The 20,583-nt window shown below is 36.5% G+C and overlaps 1 protein-coding gene across 1 annotated transcript in view; it reads left to right on the top strand.

The window, feature by feature from the left end:
* The window catches only part of VDR (vitamin D receptor), a 97,322-nt gene that overhangs the window by 17,605 nt on the left and 59,134 nt on the right, over window positions 1-20,583 (top strand). Inside the window, exon 2 of the mRNA XM_051961147.1 lies at window positions 18,542-18,624. The gene's annotated coding sequence lies outside the window, so the exon portion shown is untranslated. The remainder of the gene's footprint in view (window positions 1-18,541; window positions 18,625-20,583) is intronic.

Consider the following 20,583-nt stretch of genomic DNA (forward strand, 5'->3'; position numbering starts at 1 on the left):
CTGTTTGAATTTTGCTCTCTCTTCTGGGCCAGGATATAATGTACTATTTCAACAAGGTCTCTGAATCTCTTCATGAACTACACAGAGGTTGAAGAAATACTACCTATGAAATTCTTTGTGAGATACCTTTTCCTAGGAAGAAATCTAAATAGTTCCTACTTGCAAATTAGGGTGGCTCCAGTTATTCAAAGAGGATCTGTTTTTCTCTATTAAGGTCACTTAGGGAATCAAAGAATAGGAAAGAACCCATGGTTCTTTCTAGCACTGATGAATAATTGAAGCTGGAGAAGGAAACTGGGCAATGACCATAACTTTTTAAAAAAGAATTGAAAAACTTCTGCTTCAAAATATAAATGTTTTGATAATTATGGAAATATGTATAGAAGAATTGTACATGTTGTACATACATTGGATTAGTTGTTATCTAGTCGGAGGAAAGGGAGGGAAAAAATTTGTAACACAAGGTTTTGCAAGGATAAATGTTGAAAATTATCTATGAATATATTTTGAAAATAAAAAGTTTTAATAATAAAAAAGGGGAAATGTATGAATGCTTGTTGATTGGTGATTTTTATCTAATCACAATTCTAAAATATAATGATTTTTTTAAAATAGTATTATATTGGTTTTCTTCTTTCAGTTCAGTAAGCACATATAACCTAAATTTCCTAATTGGTGAAATTGGTTTACCAAAGGTTTACCATATGCTTTCCTTCAAATATTTAAATAGTATAGATACCTATCCAAAATGCTTTCAGGGATCTTATGGGAAGTAGGAGATAGATAAGATGATCTTTCAAGGGGTCTCTTTCAGCTCTTTCAGGATACTCTAAGCCCTTTGGAGTACACTTTATAGAACTATATGTCACACTGGCCTTTCTTAATAGGAAAACACCTAGAGAAGGCAAACTACAATCACTGCTTTCAAAGATGAAGTAGTAAACTAGCATTACTGTTGCAATGGGAGAGAAGCAAAGTCATCAACAGCTTTCCAGGGAGGTCAGGACAACATCAATTGACATTGATTTCAGGAATAGTACTCTAGTACAGCTCTTCAGGAATTCTTCAGATGTATTAAAAAGAAACAGTTAATCTCAGTCTGTAATTTTTATGACAGGCACTCCCAATTTTTATCCTTTTTGTGATCATAACAATTTGAGTAATTTCTGACAATTAACAATGAAACTGCCCTTGGTGCATGTCAGGGAGCAAATCCCCCCAAAAAACAGTTTGAGTCCTATTGATCTTAGACATATAACCTCTGGAGTAGGATTTTTAAAGAAAAGCTTTTTGTGTATTATAGATCCGTTTAAGAATTTAGTAAAGCCTCTGGATCCTTTTAATAATGTAGTGAAGTCTTTTGAATTCCTTCTTGGAATAATGTTTTTAAATAATTGGAGGAAATACTAAATTTCAGTTAGAGGTTAGGGAAAATAAAGATGTCTTTTTTCCCCATTCAAGTTCAAGGACCCCTTAAAGATCTATTTATGGACCCTAGGTTAAGAACTTTTACTCTAGAGCATTTAGTCATTTAATAAGTGCAAATCTAGTCCAGAATGGACTATTGAGAGAATAGAATAGGAATTAGATCATTTGAAAGCTTTATCTATTTTATAGAATTTTCCCAACTTTAACTTCTTTATAAGTGTTAGAAGATCTGTTTAGAATGCAAAGAGGGCTCTGAGAGAATACTCTAAAAGTTACTCTGGGTTATTCTTCAGATCCTTCAGAGGATGACCTTACTACATAGGACTGTTTCAGACTGGATCCTTCAGTACTAGATAAGAATTGGGAGGGTACGTCCCAATACCTTATTAATATTGATTCCATCAGTTTACCGTGGGAGAATGTGGACTCAATATGACCATCTCTGGTGTGCTCAGGACTATACTCTTCTCCATTTGGCAAATGATAGTGCTGTCAGATGTTTGAGGCAATCTCCAGCAGCCATTTCTCACATTCTACTAAAGGAAATAATCCATAAACCAGGACATCCTTGAAAAGGTATGGTATGAATTAAAACACAAGTATAGAGAAAAGATACTGAATAGGATATATCCAAAGGTTGATAGTGTTAGAGTCTGGATTCTTGACCCTGATTATCTGCCTTGTGGTGGGGAAGTCCAGCTTTTTACCTTTGGTTTTCTGCCAAATAGGGGAGAAGTTAGGAGAAGCTCAGACCCTCCTCCCCCCAAAAAAGCATCCACATTCCTGGAAACTGGAGCTTGTGGGTGGAGTGGTCACAATCTTTTCCCAGTTCAGCAGAATTGTGGCTTTCTGAGCAATGTTTGTTTAGGGTGGGGCACTTGAGACAGCTAAGAAGAGGAGACTTCCTGCCCACCCCAGCTCCTCTCCAGGACCCACTGTTCTCTTTTAAGGTGTTCGATTCTTCTTTTAAGGGCTTTTAGCATAACTGGAGAATGGTAGGAAAAAAGAAAGGGGGGGGGGGGCAGGCAAATCGAGGTAAATGAGAAGAAAGGGGAAACAGGTAAGAGGCTTTAACACCTAGAAAAAAGATAAGGAATTTTGGTCCAATCACCTGGCCTATGAAAGAATCCTTTACACAGTGATCATAGAATAAAAAAAAGACTATCAAGTAGGTCTGAAACATATCAGCTGAGGCAGAATATTTGAGGTGTTAAAGTGGACTACCAGGTGATGACTCATGGAGCCTGGTTGACGTCCCCAAACACTGAGCAACCTGAGGAGCTTGATAAGAAATACACAAAAGGATCACAGATTGTAACCATCATGAAAAGATAGCCTGAGAGAATCCATCAACCAACAAGTAGTTATTGAATCTCTACGGTGTGCTAGGTACTAGATACACACAGTCAAAAGTGAAACAGTTCTTGTCCCCAAGGAGCTTACAATTCAATAAGAGAGGAATGTTAACTTTCCTGTCTTTCACAACATGAATAAGAGAGCCAAAAATCAGGAGTGAAAAGAGATCAAATGGCAGTAATGACTTGGGTCTTTCATTAATAAGGATAGGTACCCAAGAGAGGCTGAATCTTCTCATTTCCCATATTTACAATGTCCTTCCTCCTCACTAGCCTTAGCTTCTCCTTCCTTTGGCTAAAATCCTTCGGTTTAGCAACTAACCTTGTCCTCTCACTTGTACCTACCTGCCTTTAGAAGGTAGACCAGGAATCAAAGTGGATAGAATCCTGAACTTGGAGTTTAGGAAGATCTGAATTCAAATTTGTCCTCAAATACTTCCTAGCTATATGACTCTGGCCAAATCACTTAACATCTATTTGCCTCAATTTCTTTATCTGTAAAATGTGCATAAAAACAGCACCTATCTTACAGGAGTATTGTGAGAATAAAATGAAATATTTGTAAAACACTTTGCAAAACTTAAAGTACTATTTAGCCATTATTATTTGTTTTCCAAAGTCTCAAAAAATCCTAACTCGGAGAGAAAAAGGTCAAGTACATTAAACTTCTTTCCAGACTTCTTGCTGCAGTCAAATTAAAAAAAAAAAAAAAAAAAAAGAGCCAACAGTGAAGCACAAAGAGAATGTCTATCTAGTGGTCAGGTCTTACATCTCCTCCAAACTTTTGTATAGAAACTTGAGACTTTAGAGATTTAAAAGAACCTTTAAAGATTTTCAAGTACAACTCCCTCCCTTGATTTTATAGAGGGAGAAAATGAAGCCTTGAGAGGAATAAAGACTTATCAAAATCATGTGCAGAATCAATAGCATGAACCAAGTTTGCTGACTCCAAATAAGGTTCTTTCCCCACATTGCTATTCTGATATTTCTGAATGGAATGGACAATTCCATCTGTTATTCTCTGTTGTGCCTTTAAGTCTTTTTTTATTATTATTCTTTTTATTTCCTTCCCTCCCCCTGAGGAATGAGGTTCCTTTATATCATACATTTGTAAGGAGAGATGTAATTCTTCATCTTCTTCAGCCCCCATTCCAGCTCCAGCTCAACTGATGTCACATGTAATGAGGTTACAGTGAATAAACAAGATGTACATACACTCTGATCTCTTTATGAAGGAAATATTTCTTTGAGTCATGGATGGAAATAACCTGATTGGCTGAGCAAACAAATTAGTTTCTGCTGTAGGCACTTTAAATAAGTAACTTCTGGATGGTTTTCAGAGTTCTGAGCCTTTGCAAGCCAGGAGCTATCTTGTAGAAGAGACTCCTTCAATGGAAGAGTACAGAATTTCTTTTTCTCCCTTAGCCAACCTTAATCATGTAGCTTTGAAAGGGCGTCACTGAACTAGCAGGAAAACTACATGCAGTGGGAATGAAAACCACACATCAAACTGTCTCAGATACATAGAGACAGTCACCTGAGGAAGGAACCTGCTTCAAGAAAAGGTAGTACTCCTTTGTAGATGAGTCAAACAGACCCTGGGAATCTAACATGAAGACTCTGTAAGGAGACAGAGAATTTTCAGGCCCTCCCAGTACCAGGGGTTTCAAGTTGGCTTAGCACTTTAAATGAGAACCCATTCTTCCTATGTGTATTATATTATACTTTGTAAGAGAGTGTACCCCAAGTTTATGGGAGAATTTTTTTGTAACTACTTTTTTCACTATGCCATTTGAGTAAATGATTTTGATAAGAATCCACTGAGTCTATTAGTTGACTGTTAATAGGAAGTACCATGGCATGACCTACCTATAATATTGAGGTAGTATATTACCCAAACCAAATACAAGTTGGGGTATTACACATATATACATGTACAATGACTTCTTTGATGCTGATTTGGATTGAGACTTTAGCTCCTAAGTTGGAATTGACTAGAGAGGGGCTAGAAATAGGATAGCCTGACACCAACCAAATGTATTTCCTTAAACCACATTTCTGGATCTTTCTTCATCTGTAAAGTAAAAAATTGACTTATTATTTTTATTCTTATCTGGTAAAACTCTGAGTGATTGTTTCCCATGATTCATTGGTTTTTGTTGCCACCTATTCTTCTGGGCAGTGATGTGGGAAACAACCTCTCATATCAATCTAGAGGAAGGTAATCAGCCCAGGAATCTTGATGAAGCTGAAAGCAGAGTTTCCACTGGAAAAAACAGCTTGCAGGAGCAATCATTCTAGATAAGAAATGTGTGTGTTTGTATATATACCACATATATTTTCTCACCTATCACCTTGGACCTTTTTAATTCCTGCCCTGTTAGCTCAACTAGAAATCTAGGAAGCAATTTAATGTAAGAACTGTCTGACTTCACTATTAGTTGAAATATCTGTGACTTTGTTCAGTGATCACACTTGGTAGCAGGAGTGTGTGTGTGTGTGTGTGTGTGTGTGTGTGTGTGTGTGTGTGTGTTTGGGATAGGGAGGAAGTACCTGATTTTGAATGATAGGATTTGGGTTTAAACAGTGTTTTTTGCCTTAATCTTGAGCAATTTCTGGCTTTCTGGCATATAAAATAAGAGACTAGACTAAATGATCTTTAATGTTCCTCCTAACTTGGAATTCTATGATTGTTTGTCCCTTTGAGGTATAATTGCTTTGATTCATCTGCTGAGCTTCTTTTTCTTGGGACAAGTGAGGCCCATCCAAGTCTAGTTTACTTCTCCCCAAAATAGTCAATGCTGATACAGTAGGTAGGGCTGATGGGAGAGGCTCCAAGAATTTCTAGAATCCCTCTTCTCATCAAGTCCTCTTGGGCTAGATTGTTTTGTAACTACTTTCCTTGTTATGCTATTTGAATAAATGCTTTTGGTAACAATTCATTGAGTCTACTTACTGACAGTCAATAGGAAACACATGGAGTAACCCACCTGTAGGGTTATTCTTAGAATATGAGGGAGTATGTGATCCAACCCATAAGTACTTTGGGTGTTATACACAGACACAGACACACACAATGACATATATAGCATTCTATGCTACATTATATATATTATATTACATTACATATATGGCCACATAATATATAATATTGGATTAGAAAGATTATTGAATTTAAATCAGAGGACTTGGGTTTGAAGCCTAGATTTGTTGCTTTAGCACTTGCTTGATCTTTAGCAAATTATTTTCTGATCCTGAGTTTTCTTCATTGGTATAATGAGGGATTTGAATTTGATCTCACAGGTCCCTTTTGCCATTCCTCTGTGCTATTGTAAGGCTTATAGGATCCAGAAGGTTAGATTCCCCAGACCTCTTGGCTTTTATCTGGGTGGTCATCTGGGAAATATACCATGCATGCCTGAAAGACTGGGCCCTGTTGGTCAGTCCCCTATTATTTTTTGACCCCCCAAAATGCTCATTACTGTGATAAGATGGCACCAATCAAGATAGGACCTTATTGTAAAATGAAGCCCACTATGGAAAATATTGAACATATCTAAAGCCCTGAAGGCCCTGATTTTGATGCTAGTTACTTGGACTGGCAAAGAAGCCTTGAGAGTGTCAGTGGCAGTAGCATCACTATAGGGGTCTATGTTGAAATTACAGGTGTTTCACATAAATCATTCCCCACTTCATGGCTCCCACTGTGGTAAGGTGGAAGTAAGATATTCTTTTGGCTTCTCCCAGGACCATTAGAATCTTACAAGTCACCCCAAATTCTTTCTCCTCAATTGTTGAAATTGAATGAAAATAAAGGATTGTTTGGGCAGATACAACTTATATTGTCCCTTAGCTCATTTCCTGATTCTTTGAGTGAGATTTTAGTTACTCCTATGAAAGAATTTTAGGGGTGAAGAAAGTGAGGAGAAAAGGAGGCGTGAACAGCTACAATTAAACTTATGTCAAAATATCAGGATGAAAAATTTTAAAAACTTAATCTTTCATATTTTTGGTATTGTGCAGTCAATGTTAAATCCCAAAGAAAAATGTGAATTGCATATGCTTTCATAATTGGTATACAAAGATCCATCCATCATTATTTTGCCAATTTAAGACAGAGAATAAAACTTGTTCCACTTCTTATTTATATAAAAGTATTTGTTGTTCATTAATGACTTACAGAAGATACTTTCCTTTCTCCTCTCTTCATTAAAGAATTATTATTAAATTTCTTTCCTAATATTTTCTTCTTTTATTTCTCTTTTGAGCCATTTTTGTTCCATTTCCTTCATAGCAGAGCACATTCAATGAACTCTAGAATCTCTCTGGGGCTTTATTTTAACTTTTTACTCTTTTTCTGCCTAAAGAAGATAAATTTATTCAGGATTTCTCTCTTAAATAAGGCAGTCTTTTCCTTGTATTTCAAGTCACTTGCATCTGGTTTCCTTCCTCATTTTTTCATTTCTCCTTCTTTCACAACTGCATAGAATCTTCTCTTCTCCCTCCCCTCCAAGTTGGTTGGTTCTTGTTATCTTTGATGTCTTTGTTTTAGGGGATATTGAGATGTCCTAGTTCCCAGTAAACTTGGTTGGAAAGGACAGATCACATCTGGGTTTCCAAGTCCTATTTCCCACAGGTGCCAATAGTTCTTATTCAATTAGCTTGTGATTCTGTAGGTTTCCATCTTCCTCTCTGTCCCCCCACTTTTACCTTTCCATTGCTGTCTATGTGGGGCTGGAAAGAATGACAGTATCTCTTGCCTCTAGAGAGGTAAGGGAGAAGTCAGTTTAAGTTACTGCAGTGAAGGGACCAAGCAAAGAGTCCTATTGCTAGATCTTGAGGGAAATGGGGACATTGAGTGGGAACATTAAATATGTAAGTGTTATATGTTATTTCATAAGATTTTTTACCTTGTGGAATGTCTATCACCTTCTAGATTGTATCTTATTATTTTATATCTTATGTGTAATTATTTTATTTTCTGAGATTTTTGGGTTGCTAAGGATTTCTGAAAAAAAAAAAAAAAAACAAAGCCTATTCTACCATCTTGCCTAGCAACTTGATCTCTTCAATTTCAAAAAAATATATTTTTTTCAAAGTACATTCAAATGCATTACCTAAATTTAATAAACTTCATGTAGAATAGAATAATTGGAGATCATCAAGACCAATTGCCTCATTTTATACAAGAGGAAATTTGAGGCCCAAAGAATTTGGTCCTTAGATCAATTCTGCTGGGTATTAGATAATTCTTCATTTTATAGATAAGAAAGCTGAGGGTCAGAGAAGTGATTTGCTGGCAGATATGTGACATAATGCCAAAGACAAGATGTTTGCTCTTTGCAATTTCTCTACTAATGCTTACATCCTAGATTATAACTGTAGTTTCAGTTTTGAGAGACACTTTAAGAGAGGCACAATAGTTTGACCTCAGATTCTCAATCTGGGGGATTCCAGAGAATCAGCAAGTACTTCATTTGAATTCTCTTTGTCAAGATCTGACACTTACATGACCCAGAATGAGGAGGAGGAAGTACTTTACATTCATTAATCCTCTTCTCTATTCCTCCTATACCCTATTCTGGACCTTAACTAGAAGTTCTGTCGACCTCTTTCAACATTTCTATGGTTTCCCCTGACCTTTCTTATAGTGGTATTGAGTAAGTTTGATGCTTCTTGTATGTGATGTGAGGACAGGGTTACTTTGGGGCAGCTGCAGCATTTAGTGTGATGGTAAATGTAGAGGAAGAAGGATTCTAAGCTCTGGGTGAGGAAATGAGGTAAGTAGATTTATCCCCCCACCCCCGCCATTCTCTCTCAACCCACAGCTTTGCCCTACTTTCTACTGAAGAAAATGTCCTTGGCCCACATATTGATTAGGTTAATCCCCTACTAAACAGGCAATCTAGTCTCCCCATTTCTCCTAAAACAGTCAAATAGGTCTCTTCTGGATCCTATGGTCACATATTCTCTGTCTCTTTCTTCCTACTTATCATTCTTTTCTGGCTCTCTTTTCTATCAGCATCAGTCTATCTTTTTCTTTGTTGTAGTCTCTTTCACTCTCCTTCATAACCCCCATCCTCAACACATACAATATATGTGTCACTTTCTCTTGGAGTACTCTCTTTTTCTATCCCTCTCCTGCCAATTTCCTCAACTATACAATGATGCAGACCTTGGATTAGATGACATCTGAGGTCGCTTCCAGATTTAAGTCTATGAACAATAGCCATATCCAGATCTTTTTTGGTTATACCTACTATGCTACTACCTATTATGCTAGATAAATATATAAATGTATATAATGTTATTATAAATAAAAGGATTCCAGTCCTTAAGGCAGTGGAATGAGAACTGGATTTGGAATATGGAAACCTGGGTTTGAAAGGCACTATATACTGGCTTTATATGAGCTAAGGCAAGCTACTCAGTTTGAGCGTCAATTTCTTCATCTGTGAAGTCTCCTCTGGTTCAGTTCTTTGATCTTATGAACAATTCATAGTTCACATGGAATAATCTAGGAGGAGTTACACAATCAGATTCTGTTTCTTAGCAATGAGTGAAAGTGATATGAGGAAGTCCCCCAGGTTTTTGTCATGCCCTATTCTTCCTGTTTGTAGGAATGCATATACTCCTGCTCTTGGAAGAGTGGATCTTGAGGATTATTTTGTCCTTCATTGTTTCTTGACCCAATAAAAGAATATCAAAAGAGGACCAGTATTGAAGATTGTAATTGTACATTTTTGCCTAAAAAATAAGAAGGAGTTTGAGGGCAGATATCTATTTATATGGCAAGTAACTGGTTCAGTGGATAGAACATCAAGCTTATAGTCAAGAATTCTTGAGTTCAAATATGGTTTTTCAGACTTATTAGCTATGTGATCTTGGGTAACCTTAACCCTTTTTGCCTCAGATTCCTCATTTGTAAAGTGAGTGGGGGTAAGGAAATGACAAGTGACTCCATTAACTTTAACAAGAAAATCCTATATGGGGGTCACAAAGAGTCAGACATAACTGGAGAATAACATCCACTTATTGCTTAGCTTTAACTTTAAAAAAAAAAAATGACTTTTATTACTATCTTTGTTTTGACATAGATAGCTTCCCAAGTGTTGACTCTTGTAATATTAGATAGCAGCAAAACTTAATATCAAACTCTATGCCTATTTCATTTTTGAGTACCTTCCTTGGAGAGTCCTGGCCCTCTCTTAGGTTGAAGTCATGGAGCCAGTAAGTTTCTATAGAAATAGCTGTAGAGACCTAAAAGCAGAATATTCTTGAATAATGAATTTGGATAGTGTGAGATAAGGGAATTTGCATAATTTGTGAGCCAACAAGTGGCTAGTGAGAAGACATTCCTGAAATGGAGTTTCCTGAGGAGCTGGCCAGAGTATAAGAGTGACACTAAGTCTCAGATTCACAGATCACTATCCTCTATTTGAAGAAAAAAATAACAAAAGGAGACTATCCAAGCTATTGTACTAAGGGCTATTTGAAGGTGACCAGTCTTACTTGGAACAGTGTGAAATATATAGTTTTTTTGAGGGGAACTTACAATTCTAAAACTAAAACCTCTTCTCCCTCTAGAAATCTGGAATGAGGAGATCTTCCTCTTCTCCAGTCAGGCTACATACAAAGGTCATAGAGACTGTATCTCTGTCTGGTATATAGTAGTATTTGTGACAGTGAGCAGAGGGATGACAGGGGAGTAGGGAGACAGGTTTGTATTTGTGTGTGAATGTATATGTCTATACTTTGGGTAGATAAGAGAGAGGAAAACTGAATCTTTCTTCTCTTTACCAGGATTGGAGGGATAAAGCATATTTGGGAAAGAATTAAGAGTATCAGAAAGCATCCTATTTGGGGAAGAAAAACTAGTAACAGTGGATTAACCTGTGACAGTTCCAGATCTATCCATTCCAATTCCCTATAACAACACTCTTTGAAAAGAAAGCACGAGACCTGATTCCTGAATATCTCCATCTTGTTCCTCATCCTAAACACCTTTGGCTGATTTCATTTATACAGCTGCCTTTTATCCAGTTGCTCTCTGATGTCCAGTTTGGGAGGCAGAGAGCAGAGAGAGATGGAAGCCTAGAATAGCCAGGGTGCAATCCAAAGACTGACTTCTGTGTAGAGGGTGTTAAGTTCCAGGGGCTGTGGTCCTGGGTGTCCTACGGGAAAGGGCTGAAGAGAGGGATGGGGGGGGGGGGGAGGTTGGGAAGGAGAAAAGGAATCTTTGCTCACAGCTTTGGCTGCTTTGGCTAGGTTGATTCCAGTTTCTGGTCAGTTGAATTAGACTGGTTGATCCAGTTGTGGTTCAGTCACTACTCTGGAATGTATTTATTTATGCAGCAAAGAAACAGTGTTTGCCATTCTGTTTTAGTTTACATACATATACATATACATATACATATATTTATTTAAACTTATATATATTTAAACTTATATATATATGTATATATATAATTCTATTTTCTATATGAAACAGAGATGACTAACTACAAAAAGATAGTTTGCTTGTAAAAAGCCCTGAGTTGACAACAGAAAGTGAGGAAAGTAATGGTTCAGTATTAGGGATGGCCTAATCACTCTGGACTTCAGCTCTGGAAGATATAAGTAGGCATTTTTTGTTGGAAGGAAAATAAAACTCTTGAATATAGGGTACTGGGTTTAAAGTTTCAAAGTCCCCAGAATGTCTGGGCAGAAAGTGCTGTTGCCATCCATATGGTGAGCACTCTGTATCTGTATGGTGATAAAATTAGTACCTCAGAAATACTAGACTGGTGTTGGAGTTCAAATGTGGGGTTCTTGTTCTTCTATAAAATACTATAAAAGTTCTCTCTGGGTGCCTTCCCTGGAATCAGGATTTTGTTGGTCCATGTTCGGGCACCAAAATGTTGTGATCTAGTTCAGATGGATCTGAATCAGTCCCTGTTCGGGCGCCAAAATGTGGTGAGCTTTTTCTTCTCAAAAAGCAGCCAGATGATAAAAGTTCAGATCTTTTATTATCTCCAATATAGCCCGGTTAGCTTAGAGGCCTATCTCTCTGCTTGGTTCCAAGAGCTCTTGCCGCTTTGTCCTTTGCTTCTGCCTCTGCTTTCTTCAGCCTCCAGCCAGCTCCAGTCTTCACTCGGTGAAATCTCGACTTGTAGCTTCTTCCTCTGAAGAACTCCTTCGACTGGCCCATTGGCCTATTTATGCTCCTTCCAGAGAGAGGGATTATGGGTTTTCTCCCATAGTGCTCTCTGGCCCAAAAAGCTTCAAGGGAGGTATGAACTCATTGAACTCCAATGAGTAAAGGTGTGAACACAAGCCTTGTATTAATTAGTTCTACTTAGTACCTTGTTTCAAGTTCTGCCCAAAACATCTTCTTGTAAGATTAGATCAACTCTAATTAGTTAGCAGTTAGTAAGGATTCCAACATCTCCCCCTTTCTTTTGTTTTAAAACATAGGGGGTTTCTGAGGGGGTACACATAAATCCATCAATATGGGCCAGAACTTTGTAACAGATATACATGGTATACATAAATCCATCAATATGGGAGGCATTATACATAATTTACATAAGCACATAGCAATATAACACAGGCTAGTAGTAATGTAACAAATAACATGAATCATCCTGAAAATTTACACATGTCCATAAGTCCTAGAAACAGTCCAATAGGATTCCATTGTCCATTAGTTCATGTGCCAGGAATCTAATAATTCCTGTAAGCTCTGAAGTACTGCAAAAGGTCTCATCAACAATTTTTCATCTCAGGGAATCCAGTGATTCTTTTTTTTTTTTTTTAAATTTTTTTTTAAATTTTTATTTAATAATTACTTTATATTGACACTCGTTTCTGTTCCAATTTTTTTTTCCCTTCCTCCCTCCACCCCCTCCCCTAGATGGCAAGCAGTCCTTTATATGTTGGATATGTTGCAGTATATCCTAGATACAATATATGTTTGCAGAACCGAACAGTTCTCTTGTTGCATAGGGAGAATTGGATTCAGAAGGTATAAATAACCCGGAAGAAAAACAAAAATGCAGATAGTTCACATTCGTTTCCCAGTGTTCTTTCTTTGGGTGTAGCTGCTTTTGTCCGTCATTTATCAATTGAAACTCAGTTAGGTCTCTTTGTCAAAGAAATCCACTTCCATCAAAATATGTCCTCATACAATATCGTTGTCGAAGTGTATAATGATCTCCTGGTTCTGCTCATCTCACTTAGCATCAGTTCATGTAAGTCTCGCCAGTCCTCTCTGTATTCATCCTGCTGGTCATTTCTTACAGAACAATAATATTCCATAACATTCATATACCATAATTTACCCAGCCATTCTCCAATTGATGGGCATCCATTCATTTTCCAGTTTCTAGCCACTACAAACAGGGCTGCTACAAACATTTTGGCACATACAGGTCCCTTTCCCTTCTTTAGTATTTCTTTGGAATATAAGCCCAATAGAAACACTGCTGGATCAAAGGGTATGCACAATTTGATAATTTTTTGGGCATAATTCCAGATTGCTCTCCAGAATGGTTGGATTCGTTCACAACTCCACCAACAATGCAATAGTGTCCCAGTTTTCCCGCATCCCCTCCAACATTCATCATTATTTTTTCCTGTCATCTTGGCCAATCTGACAGGTGTGTAGTGGTATCTCAGAGTTGTCTTAATTTGCATTTCTCTGATCAATAATGATTTGGAACACTCTTTCATATGAGTGGTAATAGTTTCAATTTCATCCTCTGAAAATTGTCTGTTCATATCCTTTGACCATTTATCAATTGGAGAATGGCTTGATTTCTTATAAATTTGAGTCAGTTCTCTATATATTTTGGAAATGAGGCCTTTATCAGAACCTTTAACTGTGAAAATGTTTTCCCAGTTTGTTGCTTCCCTTCTAATCTTGTTTGCATTAGTTTTATTTGTACAAAGGCTTTTTAATTTGATGTAATCGAAATTTTCTATTTTGTGATCAGTAATGGTCTCTAGTTCATCTTTGGTCACAAATTTCTTTCTCCTCCACAAGTCTGAGAGATAAACTATTCTATGTTCCTCTAATTTATTTATAATCTCGTTCTTTATGCCTAGGTCATAGACCCATTTTGATCTTATCTTGGTATATGGTGTTAAGTGTGGGTCCATGCCTAATTTCTGCCATACTAATTTCCAATTATCCCAGCAGTTTTTATCAAATAATGAATTCTTTTCCCAGAAGTTAGGGGCTTTGGGTTTGTCAAACACTAGATTGCTATAATTGACTATTCTGTCTTGTGAACCTAGCCTTTTCCACTGATCCACTAATCTATTTCTTATCCAATACCAAATGATTTTGGTGACTGCTGCTTTATAATATAATTTTAGATCAGGTACAGCTAGGCCACCTTCATTTGATTTTTTTTTCATTAATTCCCTTGAGATTCTCAACTTTTTATTGTTCCATATGAATTTTGTTGTTATTTTTTCTAGATCAATAAAATATTTTCTTGGAAGTCTGATTGTATAGCACTAAATAAATAGATTAGTTTAGGGAGTATTGTCATCTTTATTATGTTCGCTCGGCCGATCCAAGAGCACTTAATATTTTTCCAATTATTTAAGTCTGACTTTATTTGTGTGGAGACTTTTTTATAGTTTTGCTCATATAATTCCTGACTTTCCTTTGGTAGATAGATTCCCAAATATTTTATGGTATCAACAGTTATTCTGAATGGAATTTCTCTTTGTATCTCTTGCTGTTGGGTTTTGTTGGTGATGTATAAAAATGCTGAGGATTTATGGGGATTTATTTTGTAGCCAGCTACTTTGCTAAAATTATGAATTATTTCCAATAGCTTTTTAGTAGAATCTCTGGGGTTCTCTAGGTATACCATCATATCATCTGCAAAGAGTGATAGTTTGGTTTCCTCATTGCCTACTCTAATTCCCTTAATTTCTTTCTCAACTCTTATTGCCGAGGCTAGTGTTTCTAATACGATATTAAATAATAATGGTGATAGTGGGCAACCTTGCTTCACTCCAGATCTTACTGGGAAAGGTTCCAGTTTTTCCCCATTGCATATGATGCTTACTGATGGTTTTAAATATATGCTCCTGACTATTTTAAGGAAAAGTCCATTTATTCCTATGCTCTCAAGTGTTTTTATTAGGAATGGATGTTGGATTTTATCAAATGCTAATCCAGTGATTCTTGCTGGTTTTTCAAGAACTAAAACAGTTTCATCTTATGTTAGGAAATCCAATGTTTCCTGAAGATGTTTAAAAGTCTTTTTAACAGTCTCCTTGTCAGCCATTTGATTCTTTCTCCATCTGTGGTAATATAAGCAGATCCTCTTCCCCAAGCAGTTCATCTAATTCCCTTCTATTTACCAAATTTGGGATTTCTCCTCATCATCTGGTAATTACATTGGAGCCATTTGCACTGGATATTGCCTTGTTGTCTTAAAAGGCCTGTATTCTTCCCAACTGTAATCCTGATTGCTTTTCTGTTGGTTGATGACATCAGAGTCCTGAATTTCTAAAGTCTCTCTGGGTGTAACCTCAGCTGCTATCATGCCCCACCTGTCCTTTGATTGATACTTTAGAGCTGGGTCCTGCCTCTCCTTCCTCTGCAATCTACATTCAGAGGCCCAGTGAAAGCCTCCGTTACATTTTGGACATGGGGTTTTGGGTTTTATTCTCTCACCCTGTCTTCTCATTGTATCTCTGTATCTACATTGGGCTCTCAAATGTCCAACTTTTCCGCAATGAAAACATCGACGAGTTTCTCTAGAATTCCTCTGCCAAGAAGGACTTTGTCTTTCCATGTTCATCATAGTCTGGGCATAATAAGCATTTGTGCCTGGTGGCACAGCGTCTAATGATCTCCTCTAAAGGAGCATTTTTGTCTAGCCCCCATATAATTCTCTTGCAAACCTCATTGGCATTTTCCTTAGCCAAATGTCTAGTCATTATTTCTGTGGCAGCATTATCTCCAATGGTTCTTATTACAGCTGTTTGCAGACGTCCCACAAAATCTGCAAAAGGTTCACTGGGACCTTGCTCTATTTTTGTGAAAGCATTATTTCCATCTTTCTGTCCAGGGAGAGAATTCCAAGCTTTTATTGCAGCCTTAGAAATTTGCTCATACACTGTTATGGGATAATAAATCTGTTCTGAACTCTCTGCATACTGACCTTTTCCAGTTAGTTGGTCAAAAGCAACTTGTACAATAGCTCCTGTTTGCCTATTGCGTTGAGCTTGAATCCTACATAATTCATGAAACTCTGAAAGCCACAATAAATTTTGTCCCAGTTCAAGACATGTTTTAGCGATGGATTTCCAGTCATTCGGGGTTAAGATTTCATAAGACAAATTATCCAGTAACATCTTCACATAAGATGATGTAGCCCCATAAAGAGTGCAATCCTTTTTCAAATCTTTAATTTTTCCCAAATTAAAAGGAGTGTATTTTCTCTCTTTTTGACCTGAGGAGTTGAGCTCTTCAATCATAGGATATGCATTTATAAAATCAGATATATCTTCTCCTTCATTTTTTGCTTTAATTAATGCTTTTTCTAATCTTGTCAAATTCTGCTTTACAGGAGAAGCTGACTGTGTTTCTGTCTCTCTCCCTCCCCCTTGTTCCACCCATGAAGGGTTAATTGCAGGGAGAGGGTCATGAGATGTGGAATTACCTAATTCCTCCTGCTGTGAAGTATCATGCTCAGAATTGTAATTAACTCCATTCTCATCTGATCCGTCCTCCTTTTCACCTAGTAAAGTTGGCACTTCTTCCTCCTGTACTTTCCTTTTCATCATTCTATCACTTAAATAACTTCTTATAGCAAATTGTATTACATTATATGTATTAATTATTGAGTTAGGCCCATTTTTATCATAGAATTGACAAAGATCCTTTCCAACCAATTTCCATTCATTTAGATCTAATTCCTTATCAAGAGAGAAACAAGGACATATGTCCTTTACAGTTTGTAAAAGTTCAGTGATTTGCTGTAAACTTATAATTAAACCTTGGCTTTCCATAACTTTGACAATGCTCTCTAAACATTTTCCTTGAACAGAAACAGGCTGTTTTCTAAATATCTGTCCCATCTTAGATGAAATTCTACTTTAACTCTTCTAACAAAATTTCTTTGTTGCACTCACCCTAATTTCTGGGTTGAAGTCTTTTCCACTGGATCAGGATCAGAGGCTTTTCCACTGGAATCAGGATCATAGCTTTTCCACTGAAATCCACTGAGGGGGTCTGTTTGCCCCACGTTGGGTGCCAAAATGTTGGAGTTCAAATGTGGGGTTCTTGTTCTTCTATAAAATATTATAAAAATTCTCTCTGGGTGCCTTCCCTGGAATCAGGATTTTGTTGGTCCATGTTCGGGCACCAAAATGTTGTGATCTAGTTCAGATGGATCTGAATCAGTCCCTGTTCGGGCGCCAAAATGTGGTGAGCTTTTTCTTCTCAAAAAGCAGCCAGGTGATAAAAGTTCAGATCTTTTATTATCTCCAATATAGCCCGGTTAGCTTAGAGGCCTATCTCTCTGCTTGGTTCCAAGAGCTCTTGCCGCTTTGTCCTTTGCTTCTGCCTCTGCTTTCTTCAGCCTCCAGCCAGCTCCAGTCTTCACTTGGTGAAATCTCGACTTGTAGCTTCTTCCTCTGAAGAACTCCTTCGACTGGCCCATTGGCCTATTTATGCTCCTTCCAGAGAGAGGGATTATGGGTTTTCTCCCATAGTGCTCTCTGGCCCAAAGAGCTTCAAGGGAGGTATGAACTCATTGAACTCCAATGAGTAAAGGTGTGAACACAAGCCTTGTATTAATTAGTTCTACTTAGTACCTTGTTTCAGGTTCTGCCCAAAACATCTTCTTGTAAGATTAGATCAACTCTAATTAGTTAGCAGTTAGTAAGGATTCCAACAGACTGGTGTCCCCAGATATTCAGTTTAGAGTGGAGAATTGATGATACCAGTTCTGTAGAAAAATTATTCCTATCTTTGGTTCCCTCTGTACAATGGGCCAAGGGGCAGCAAAGATGACATGAGACCAGTTTTTAAGTTGTACATGTACTATCATGCCACTTTGTAATCACTAGCCCCATCCTTGGACTTAGGAGAAGCACTACCTACTGCTAACTGACTCCACTTCCTTAAAAGTTGGCAGAATGGAAGAACAGAATATTTTTTAAAAGTCACAGGCCCCTCATCTTCAAGCTTTTTCCAATTCTCCAGGCATTTTATGTTCCATATACTTTGTACCTTTTATATCTATCTGCAAATTGTTTCTCCCTTTGGAATGTAAACCTCTTGAGACCAGAGACTGTTTCCCCCTTTCTTTGCATACTGATAACTTAGTAAAAATTTAAGTCCTTAAAATGTTTAATTATTGGTTGTTGTAAAACATTTTATATAAAAGGCATCATGGCATAGTGAAAAATATAGCATAGTAAAAGTCAGGACAGACAATACTTATTATCTCTAATATTTATTAACTTTTCTGAGCCTCAGTTTCTTCATCTGTAAAATGAGGTAGTAATTCCTGTAGATCTGACCTCACAGGATTTTTGTGAGCATCAAAAGAGATATGTGTGCACAGCATTTTGCAAACTTTAAAAGGGTTTATGTAAATGTAAACTATTGATATTATTTTATTTCTTCCTTTACAGAGCTCCTCAACTATGTAGGAGGGTTCCATAAGAAACTAGGCTTTTGGGCTGAGGTTGAAGTAGGGATACAACTTTAAATGATGGCTTTCCCTTCTTTATTTCAGAATCTTCTTTGTCCAAGACATTTTGGAAGAGAGTTATTATTATTATACCTCTCACATCTATTTTTGCTGTCTTGCTCCTCCAGGTAGGTGCTTCTTTCCTTGTTCTCATTGTTCTAAGAGGATGGCTAAATTTGCAAAGGAAAAAACTGATACTGAAGAATTATGATTCATGCAGTCCTGTGTGACTTATTACTCATTTCTTTAGTTTTAGCTTCTTTCTTTAGTCCAAAAAAGCTACGATGCCCAGTCATTCATTCAATTCACCAAATAATCAAACATGTTGCTAAGTATAGCTGAATTAAGATAGTATATTATTATTAATGACTTGGGAAAAGAGAATAGATGTTCTTTTCCTATAGTAGGGATTCCTAAACCTATTGTATCTTTACTTTTTCCTATTTTCCTCACATCCCACCCTCAAAGCCAACATGGGAACCAATCCAGTGACATCAGAAAGAACTAGGGAATCTATCATCTGCCACCAATAGTGGGTGTGGAAATAGTTTTTTTGTGTTTGCTCCTATTGAGCCAGTAGTTCCTCTTCATGTGGTCAGTAGAAAAAATACTCAAGTCATCCTGGTACCTATTTTGTAGAAGAGAGCAGGTTGAGCAGATCAATATTCTCTTAGGCTAGAGATAAGATGATGTCTTTGGGCCCAATGAGCTCTTTCAAGCAAAGAAAATGACTAACCCTTTTTCCCTTTTCTCAAACCCATCTAACCCATGTCATGAAACCCTCCAAGAAACTAGTACAGAGTTATAAGTGAGATGATCTGTTTAAAGTTTTGTCCCAGGGCATCAAAATTTAATGAACAAAGGATTTTATAAAGCAGAATTTAATAGGGTAGAATGCTGGGGTTGGAGTTAGGAAGATAAGTTCAAATTCTGCTTTTGTTAATTGACTAGCTTTGTGAACCTGAGCAAGTTATTTAACTTCTCTCTCTGCCTCAGTTTCAACATCTGTAAAAGGAGAGGGTTGAACCAGATGATCTTTAATGTTCCTTCTAGCACTACATCTGTAACTTTAAAATGCTATGGTTTCAAAGTCAGAGAATGTTCTTGAAATGGATTTTCCCCTCTCAATTTAGTAGTATTATATTTTTTCCAGTTACACGTAAAGATAATTTTCAACATTTACTTTTCTAAGATTTTTATTTTTATTTTTTTCTCCCTCCCTTCCCCAACATGGCAAGTAATCTGATATAAGTTATATATGTACAATACTATTGAACATATTTCCACCCTAGTCATGTTGTAACAGTCATAGTTTTAAATGTAAATAAATGGATGAACAACTCAATAAAATTAAAGAGAGTGACAGAATAGACAAGAGAGCCAATCTCCATTATTTGTTGTATACAAAAAAATTACACACCTAAAAAAACTTGAAACACACACAAAAATAAAATAAGAGGCTATAATAAAACCAATTATGCATTAACTGAATTGAAAAAGTCAAGAATTGCAATTATGTTCTCAGGTAAACAAAAAAAAGGAAATTCACATAAAACAAGGAATTATATATTATGATTAAATATTAATACTAAATTTCATAATATCTGAGTTCATAAAGGAAGAATTCAGTGATTTCAAAAAGAGATAGATATGCTATTGCATAGTAGGAAACTTTGATGTTTCTCTGGCAGAGCTAAACAAAAGGGAAAAATATAGAATGTGACAAACTATTAGAAAAGTTAGATCTAAAAAGCTTATTGTATATTCTTAATGAGCATTAAAGAAGATATATATATATATATATATATATATATGTTTCTTGTCATTTCATGGTACTTTACTAAAGTATTTCAGTACTAAAGTAAAATTATAAATATATGTAATAAAGCAGAAATTCTAAACAAAATATATAGACCATAACACAACAAAAATAGCAATTTTAACACAAGGAACAAAAGTAAACATATACCAAAATACAAAAATACAGATCTGAAAGAAATCCTAATAACAATTCCTTGAATAATAAGTGAGTAAAAGGACAAATTATGAAACAATTGGCATGTGGAAAACAATGATAAAGAAGAACA

Source organism: Antechinus flavipes, chromosome 5 (genome assembly GCF_016432865.1).
Source record: "Antechinus flavipes isolate AdamAnt ecotype Samford, QLD, Australia chromosome 5, AdamAnt_v2, whole genome shotgun sequence".
NCBI lineage: Eukaryota > Metazoa > Chordata > Mammalia > Dasyuromorphia > Dasyuridae > Antechinus > Antechinus flavipes.